This window comes from Anomaloglossus baeobatrachus, chromosome 3, assembly GCF_048569485.1.
Source record: "Anomaloglossus baeobatrachus isolate aAnoBae1 chromosome 3, aAnoBae1.hap1, whole genome shotgun sequence".
Taxonomy (NCBI): Eukaryota; Metazoa; Chordata; class Amphibia; order Anura; family Aromobatidae; genus Anomaloglossus; species Anomaloglossus baeobatrachus.
In genome coordinates, this window is record NC_134355.1 from 143,617,506 (window position 1) to 143,627,636 (window position 10,131).

The following is a 10,131-nucleotide window of genomic DNA, read 5'->3' on the forward strand; positions in this document are numbered from 1 at the left end:
TAGTGGGGAGCGGGGCCCGGACAGCTCCAAGCTACCGGGCCACAACGGACAATTTAAAACAGGAGGCAGGTTACGGACCACCGGCAGTACTGCAGGGGACGGGATCCGGACGAGCTCCCCTCGAGAGGCAACGGCATCCAGAGACTTGGTTTACCCTGTTGTCAGCATCTGCTTCATTGCTAAGTGAGTACCCGACTGACCCCTGCACTGCGTTCCCGCATCACCATCCAGAGTCTCAGTGGCTTCCCTACCCGTGGAGGGAAAACGTCATCTAGCTGCCCCCATTCCATCAACCCCGGTACTCCCATAGGCAGCAGCGGTACTTTCCATTACCGCACACCACGGGTGGTGTCACAAACTATATCTCCCCTGTAAATACTCCCTTTTACATTTGAGTGTGGCCCCTAAGACCCCGGGTTCAGAGACCCTCGAGCCACGAGCAATCACCACCCCCGGATCCGAGCGGTTCGATCCGCTGCAGGGGCGGCACACCTCCATCAGCTAGAAAAGGCTCACATGACCTCATATACTGGTCAGGCTTCCTCATATTGTCTTCCATCTAACATATCACATGGTATAGCACAGCCAATGTATTCATTAGAGAGAAGCAAACCCAAGTTTGTGCCAGATTTACTGAATCCAATGAATTTAAAACAATTTGTGATTTGATTTGTGCAAATTTAAAAAACAACAACCAGGAGACACTATAACAGCATGTATAAAAATAGAGGCAGGTAAGGCAGCAGCCATTTTGGAATTAATCTGAATAGTGAGTGGACGACATCATACGGCTCAGCAATAAAGATATGCAGAGATAGCTAATAAAAAATTGAATAAACTGTACATGTAGTGTATGAACGTCAGCATTGAAGAATAATGCCTGAGCTACAGGGTGTTGGTTAGCAGAGGTTACCATTCATATACGCATAGCCATATTTGTTGAGGTCACTTTGATATCACTGACCCGTTAAAGGGTGTGAAAAGTGTTGGAAGCAATCTGAAGAAACCTCATAGTGTTGCACATGAGTCGACCATCAGGGTTTTCAATAGAGGGGTACTCTGGCGCCGGGACTAGGGATACTTTACTCTCGATGGGGTTATCACAGGTGGTCGGTCCCGGCTTCGTGCCCTGGGTGCTCACTCTGCGGCTGTGGAATGGGGTTCAGGGATGATTTTGGGGATATACATGACGCCACATGTGGTGTCTGGTAAGCGTTATATACCAGCGCTGCCCGCGGCCGACCTCTGAGGTGATGGTGACGGCAGCTTAAGATCTCTCAGCTCCCCACAGGTGGAGATTTCTTACCTCAGGGTGCAGGGTTGCTGACCAGGAGGGAAGCGACCGAATGGTGATGGCTGCCTTCTTCTCTGAAGGGTCCTGTAGAACGGCGGAGAGATGACACACCGAGTCCACATCAGTTCAAACAAGTCCTTTTTACTAGCATCTGGTTTGTTTTGCACAGTTCACAGCAGAAACAGTTTGGTTTCCAGAAGGCCAATGGTCACAAGTTTCGGAGGAGATTTGATGACAGAGTCTCTCTCTGAGGTAACCTTTCTTTGTCTCTTTCTCGGTCTCTGCTCTGAGGGCTCTGTGACTCTCTCTTTAACCCTCTCGTCACTGGTTTTCCCAGGGGTCTGATGCTGCACGATTTCTTTATCTATCCCGCAACAGCGTCGTGAACTCAGCTTGGGGTTAGTAGTCAGACTCTTGATGGGTACCGGGCCTCCTCTTATTTAGGATCCCAGGTTAACGGTCAATAGTTTTGGGGATAAACCTGACAAACCTCCTCGGTCTCATTATACCGGTGTCGACCTGAACTCTTCAGCCGGCTCTCCCCAGACCTAAAGCGTCCCCTTTCCATCTGGGTTACCCCTTTTCCTGTGTCTTTCTTTTCTTTTGGGGTACACTCGCTCAGGACGTCGAGCCTATGTTATTTCTAGCCCTTCTTTCAGTCATCAATTTACTCTTGTCTCTGCTTGTCACTCTTTACTGACTGACTGTTAACTGACTAACTGTCACCCAGTCGTCCTGGCAACCACGTCATGTCTCATGCTCAGCTAGGCTCCACCCCCCTATGGACCTACTATATAAACAGTCCCAGGAATATGAAGGTAGGGGCTGCTGAGTCAATGTTATATAAGACTCTGCATTTCTTCTTTCTTTCACCTGTGACCAAAGAGCACTACACCTTGAGGTTAAGGTGCTGCATTCCCCTGTAGCGCCTAACCACAGGGGCGCCACACACACATCTTTTCAAGGCAATTGCAGTACTAAAGATTTGCAGAGCGTCAGCTGTAAATCAATTTTTTTTTAAAAAAAGTCAGCAAAAAAAGGGAAAATTTCGTAATTGTTTCTCATTTTTAGCAGTTTTATAGCAACAAAAAATTGGATTTTTTTCTTCACCTCTAAAATACAAGGATACAAATATACACTGCTATGTATCTCTATGTACCTGTATAATCTGCTTCTTGGTTCCCTTCCTGCAATACAGCTCAAGTATACCAAATTCTCCTATCTTCTTCAGTGTTGGCTGTGGCTCATTGTTGGAGCTGCTGCCTGCAAACTAGAAGATTCTGAATTTAAGTCCTTGGGAGACCATAGAAAAGAATTGTTATTTAATTTATGTTTATGCAGTGAGGAGTAACTACTGAGCCAGCAAGAAGAGGTGAGAGGAAGTCACGGAAAGCCCTGTCATAGTGGGACTGAACCCTCAAATCGGGATAGTCCCACTGCTTCTGGGATGGTTAAGAGCTATGTTACTGTGCAATGCCCAGAACAAATGCTATTACATACATGAATGCAGCATCAGAACCACCATCAGTAAATGAATGCAGTGCCAAAACCTCCATCAGCACATGAACTCAATGTCGGAATCACTGTCAGTACATGAATACAGAGTCAGAACCACCATCAGTACAGTAATGCAGCATCAGAACCACTATCAGTACATAAATGCAGCGCCGGAACTACCGTCAGTACATGAGGTTTACTGTGCCTCAAAAGTAGTTTTCTACCACATATGAGGTATCAATATACTCAGGAGAAATTGCACAACAAACTGTATGGTCTATCATCTCCTGTTGCCCTAGTCAAAATAAAAGATTTGGGGCTAAAACAATATTTTTGTGGTAAAATGTATTTTTTAATTTTTATAGTTCAACGTTATAAAATTCTGTTAAGCATCTGGGGGTTCAAGTCAAGGTGCTCACCAAACATCTAGTTAAATTATGTCAGAAGTCAAGTTTCCAAAATATGGTCACTTGTGGGGCACTTCCTCTGTTTAGGCACATCAGGGGCTCTGCAAACGTGACATGATGTCTGCTAACAATTTCAGCCAATTTTGTGTTCAAAAAGTCAAATGGTGTTCCTTCCTTTTTTAGCCTTATTGTAAGCACAAACAGTAGGTTCCATCTCATATGAGGTATTAGCATCTCTGGAGAAATTGCTCAATAAATTGTATTGTACATTTTCTCTTGTTACCCTTGTGAAAATGAAAGATTTGGGATTAAACAACATTTTGTGGTAAAAATGTATTTTTTCATTTTCATGGCTCAGCATTATAAAATTCTGTGAAGCATCTGGGGGTTTAAGGTGCTCATCAAGCATCTAGTAATTTATTTGAAGGGTTTATTTTCCAAAATTGGGTGACTGGCAGGGAGTTCCTCTGTTTAGGCTTTCCAAATGTGACATAGCATCCGCTATCTATTCCAGACAATTTTGCAAACTAAATTCAAAGTGTTTTCCCTCAGTTCTGAGCTCTGCTGTGCTCCCAAACAGTAGATTACCACTACTCATGGGGTATTGGTGCACTCAGGAGAAATCGCCGAACAAATTGTACTTTGCATTTTCTCTTGATACCCTTGTGAAAATGTCAAATTTGGGGTTAAAGCAACATTTTTTTGTAGGAAAAGGAAAACTTTCATTTTTTCCTTCCACATTGCTTTTTTCCTGCAAAGCACTTAAGGATTAATAAATTTGTTGGATGTAGTTTTTAGAATGGTGTCACTTTGAGGTATCTCAAAGTCACTTCAAATGTGATGTGATCCCTAAAAAATAGTTTTGTAAATTTTGTTGGAAAAATGAGAAATTACTGATAAATTTTGAACCCTTCTAACTTCCTAACACCAAAAAAATTATGTTTCAAAAATTGTTCTGATGTAAAGTAGACATGTGCAAAATATTATATTAACTATTTTGTGTGACATCGCCAAATTTCCTATATTTTCTCAAATAAACTAAAAACAATTATCCTAAATTTACCACTATCATGAAGTTCCATATGTCACGAAAAAACATTTTCACTGGTGTATGTTGAAGTGTTCCAGAGTTACATTACATTACATCATAAATTGACACTGGTCAGAATTGAATAAATTGACCTGGTCATGAAGATGAAAACAGGCTAGGGGGATTAAGGGGTTAAATGAGTATTTCCATCTCCAAGATACTATTTTTATATGTAGTAGGTGTAATAATTATAATATTAGCAAATATCTCCAATTACAAATGTAGTATAGTTCTTCTGATTCACTATGTTGTTACCTCATGTGCAGGACATTGCAGGATCTTAGGTATCCATTGTTACGACCGGTAGCAACTAACTAACTGCCACAATGTGCGAGGTCGTAACTATGGATACCTAAAGTCCTCTGATGCCTTGCACATGAGGTAAGCGACATAATGAATCATAAGAGTTATACTACATTTCTAATGGCAGGTATTTGCTAATATTATTACACCTACTACATATTAGGATAGGATCTTGGAGATGGAATAACCATTTAAAGATTAAATTTACTCTTCGAGCAAATTACCAGCTAACAACCATCAAGAAAGATGTATAGTTGAGAGCAATGGCTATAACAAGGACAAATGAAAATCAAAAATATTTGTATTTTACCCTCCAAAAGCTATTCTGCCCATTAAGTGCTTTCTTTGTATTTCTTTGACACAACATTAACATATATTGTAAGAATTAATGGTGACCATTCACCACAGGCCAAGTGTGTGTGTGTGTGTGTGTGTATATATTGTTACGGTTGCTGTGGCACTGGAGACTATGTTCGGATTTCTTGCTACTGCACATGTGCAAGCGCTGGAGACTAAGTCCTATCTTGGAGCCATTGCACATGTGCGGGTGACATCATCGCTGACACAAGGTCACATGTCTCTGACACCTTCTAAGCTGATTGGCCGCTGGTCATGTGCTTGTGACACGTGGTCATATGTCTCTGACACCTTCTATGCCGATTGGTCACTGGTCATGTGCTTGTGACGCTTTGCTCGGTGATAGACCAGCATGAAGTCATTGCTGTCATTCTGGCAGCGGATTGGCTCTGGTGTCCTCCATCTTGGATGAGGCACAGAGTCTATATAAGACTCCGACGCACGCCACACGGCGCTCAGTCCTCTTGGTTCCTGCATTGGAGTAGACGCTCTGTGCATGTCCCTTGCGGCATCTATTCTATCTAGGTGAGCGTTATCGGTAGGGTAACTCTCTTGTACCTTGCAGCTTATGCTGTGGTCTGTATCCTTGCACCTTAGTGGAGCGGACATAGGCAGGTGCTTGCTGCACATGGTCTGACTGGGCATTGTGGTTCTACTCTGAGGTGAGCGCTATCGGTAGGGTAGCGCTCCTGTACCTTTCAGCCGTACTGTTGTCCGTGTCCTCGCACTTTAGTGGAGCGGACATAGGTAGGTTAGGTGGTCGTTGCCTTCTAGGGTAACGCTCCACTACGCTGCCTCCTGCAGCAGTCCGTATCCTCACACACTAGGGGAGCGGTCATAGGCAGGAGTTTCAAGCTAGCAATCTTGCTGCTGTCCGTATCCTTGCACCACAAGTGGAGCGGACATAGGTAGGGGCCATATTGCACACACTACACCTAGTCTCTGTGACTGTTAACTGAGACAGGTGCTTTCACACTCACAGACTGTGAGACTTCTATGCACTTTTATGTTGTATTCCTCACTCTTTTGCATTTCCACTCCTATGTTATTCTAATAAGGTAGTCGCTGTGACTTAAACAGTATACGCCACAATTGGTCTTGGTGACACTGTGACGCAACAGTGTCAGTACCGCTTTGGTGGTACAGGTTTCCCCTATCCTCTGCCATACTCTGCAGCAGAGCTCTGCACGGTGGACCCTGACTGTCGGATAGCCTTCCATTCCCTTATTATCCGACAGCCCCCGTAACATTAGGACTGAGCCAAGGGTCTGGCAGAGTATCAAGTACATCAGTATATACAGGTTCTTGAAGCAAGGCTCAAGACTGTAGAGGATAAACCTCAAACTTTGGTGTCTTCGCTACATGACCCACGACTTGCTCTACCTAACAGATACTCTGGCGATGCCAGTTCTTGTCGTAGGTTCATTAGCCAGTGTCAGATTCACCTTGAGGTTAATTCCTCTCACTTCTCTACGGAGAGGTCCAAAGTAGGCTTTATTATATCCCTGCTTCATGATAAAGCCTTAGAGTGGGCTACTCCCTTATGGGAGCGCTCTGATTTGGTTACTCAGAGACATCAAGACTTCCTTGATGCTCTTAAAGCGGTGTTCATGGGACCGCAGGTTACCCATGATGCGGCTTTGAGACTGCTAGATCTGTCTCAAGGTTCGTTATCTACCAGCTCTTATGCCATTGCTTTTCGTACCTTGGTAGCAGAGTTAGACTGGCCTGAGAAGGTGTTAATACCTATCTTCTGGAGGTGTCTTGCAGGCTATGTCAAAGATGCTCTTGCTATTCGGGAAGTTCCTCCTTCTCTGGAGGACTTAATAACGGTAGCAACTAGGATCGATGTACACCATAAGGAACGTAGACTCGTACCTTGTCACGTCCCAAACGTCGAGTTGGTTCAGATGCTGTGGTTCCTTCTCCATCTTCCTCAGCATCTGAGACATCTCCTACTCCTATGGAGTTGGGTTATACTACTTCCCGACCTCGTAAGGCGGGCTCTCCTATCTGTTACATATGTCGTCAGGCTGGGCACTATGCCAACAAGTGTCCTAGCCGTCAGGGAAACTCCCAGGCCTAGTAACCATTAGAGGGGGGTTACTAGAGACGCCTTCTGCACCCTCTAAGTGTAGTGTCCCAGGTCAGCTCTCATTCTCTGAGAATACATGGCCTATTATGGCTTTTGTGGATTCCGGAGCTGACGGGACTTTTGTGTCCTCAGGATTTGTAAAGAGACACAATATTCCCTCTATCATGTTAGAGGCGCCTATTCCTGTCCGGCTTGTTAATGGGACTATGTTGTCTGACTCCATTACATTGAGGACAGTTCCCTTGCGCCTTTCCCTGTCTCATGGTCACAAAGAGGAGATTTCTTTTCTTGTTGTGCCTGAGGGTATAGACGACGTACTTCTGGGTCTCCCATGGCTTCGGACTCATGCTCCTCTAATTGACTGGGAGTCCGACAGCATTATTAGTTGGGGTTCGAAATGTCAGTCCCGGTGTCTTCCCTTACCACCTAAGGTCGTTGCGGTTGCATCAACTGATCTCTCTCCCTTACCTACACCCTATGTGGATTTCGCTGACGTGTTTTCCAAGCAGGGTGCTGAGACTCTTCCACCTCATAGGCCTTATGTCTGTGCTATAGACCTCTTGCCGGGTTCTGTTCCACCAAAGGGCAGGGTCTATCCCTTGTCTATCCCAGAATCCGAGGCTATGTCGGCCTATATAAAGGATAGTCTGGAGAGGGGCTTCATCCGCAAGTCTGTCTCTCCTGCAGGGGCTGGTTTTTTCTTTGTGCGGAAAAAAGAGGGTGTTCTGCGTCCCTGCATAGACTACAGGGGTCTTAACGCCATTACTGTAAAGAATAGATACCCCTTGCCCCTAATTTCTGAACTGTTTGACAGACTACGGGGAGCTAAGGTATTTACGAAGTTGGATCTGCGAGGTGCTTATAACTTAGTGCGAATTCGAGAGGGTGACGAATGGAAGACCGCTTTTAACACCAGAGACGGTCACTATGAATACCTCGTCATGCCTTTCGGTCTGTGTAATGCACCTGCAGTGTTCCAGGACTTCGTAAATGACGTGTTTAGGGATTTACTGTTATCATCGGTGGTTGTATACCTGGATGATATACTAATTTTTTCTCCCGACCTGGAGACACATCGGTTGGATGTGATCAGGGTTCTGTCACGTCTAAGGGAGCACTCTCTGTTTGCCAAACTCGAGAAATGTATATTTGAGCAAGCCTCTCTACTAGAGTTGAGCGCGGTTCACGGTTCGAGGTTCTCCAGTTCGCGGTTCGAGTGATTTTGGGGGGTGTTCTAGATCGAACTAGAGCTCGAGCTTTTTGCTAAAGTTCGATAGTTCTAGTTACGCTCGAGAACGGTTCTAGCAGCAAAAAGCCGGGCTTTTTACAGCTACAGTGTGCAGGAGCCATTGCTGGCAGCCTGCCAGAAGCTGGTAACCAAGATAAACATCGGGTATCCAAGCAAAGCGCTTTGGTTAGTAACCCGATATTTATCCTAGTTACGTGTGCAGGAAGCCGACACTTCCCCGATCAGCTCGCTCCGCCCCCTCCTGCACGCGGCATGTACACATCCATACACACACACACTCACACTCACCTGTCCCCAGCCATGCAGTCCACGACACTGACGTCCTCAGCGCCACATGACCCCGCTAGGCTCCACCCACTTCGCACTCCGCCGCCAGCACACATGGCTCCGCTCACCTGGCACTCTGCACACATGGTCCCGCTAGGCTCCGCCCACCTGACACTCTGCACACATGGTCCCGCTAGGCTCCGCCCACCTGGCACTCTGCACACATCGCGCTGCTAGGCTCCGCCCACCTGACACTCTGCACACATTACCCCACTAGGCTCCACCCACCTGGCACTCTGCACACATGGCACCGCTAGGCTCCGCCCACCTGGCACTCTGCAAACATTACCACGCTAGGCTCCGCCCACCTGGCACTCTGCACACATGGTCCCGCTAGGCTCCGCCCACCTGACACTCTGCACACATGGTCCCGCTAGGCTCCGCCCACCTGGCACTCTGCACACATGGCACTGCTAGGCTTCGCCCACCTGGCACTCTGCACACATTACCCCGCTAGGCTCCGCCCACCTGACACTCTGCACACATGGTCCCGCTAGGCTCCGCCCACCTGACACTCTGCACACATGGTCCCGCTAGGCTCCGCCCACCTGACACTCTGCACACATGGCACTTCTAGGCTTCGCCCACCTGGCACTCTGCACACATTACCCTGCTAGGCTCTGCCCACCTGGCACTCTGCACACATGGTCCCGCTAGGCTCCGCCCACCTGACACTCTGCACACATGGTCCCGATAGGCTCCGCCCACCTGACACTCTGCACACATGGTCCCGCTAGGCTCCGCCCACCTGACACTCTGCACACATGGTCCCGCTAGGCTCCGCCCACCTGGCACTCTGCACACATTACCCCGATAGGCTCCGCCCACCTGGCACTCTGCACACATGGCACTGCTAGGCTCCGCCCACCTGGCACTCTGCACACATTACCCCGCTAGGCTCCGCACCACCTGGCACTCCGCACACATTACCCCGCTAGGCTCCGCCCACCAGGCACTCTGCACACATGGTCCCGCTCAGCTTACCTGCGGTGATGAAGTCCCGACCTCAGCACTGTCACTGTCCTCCATGGCCGCCGCTTGTCACATCACCTTCTCTCACTTCCGACCCGAGACTGACTAGCGGTGACGTCACGGGCCGCTCGCGATACTTGGCTGTGAAGATGATTGAAGTCAGTGTGCAGGAGATCAGCGCAGGTAATGTACCTCGCTGACAGCAGCACTTGTCATCCCCTGCAGTGACCTGGGCTGACCCATTGATGTTAGCTCAGGTCACTGCACTGCTCTCCCAGCCAATGGGGAACATCCTGCTCTTCATTGACTGGGACAGTGTGGATCGTCATGGCAACCCCCTTGGATTACACCAGACCTGGATTTGTTTTTCTTTCTAATAAATTGGTTAAAGAGGGAATGTTTTGGGGAGTGTTTTTTCAAATAAAAATGTGTTTGTCGTCTATTTTTTTTTATTACTGACTGGGTTGGGGATGTCGGGTATCTGATAGACGCCTGACCTCACCAACCCCAGGGCTTGGTGCCAGGTGACATTACACATCT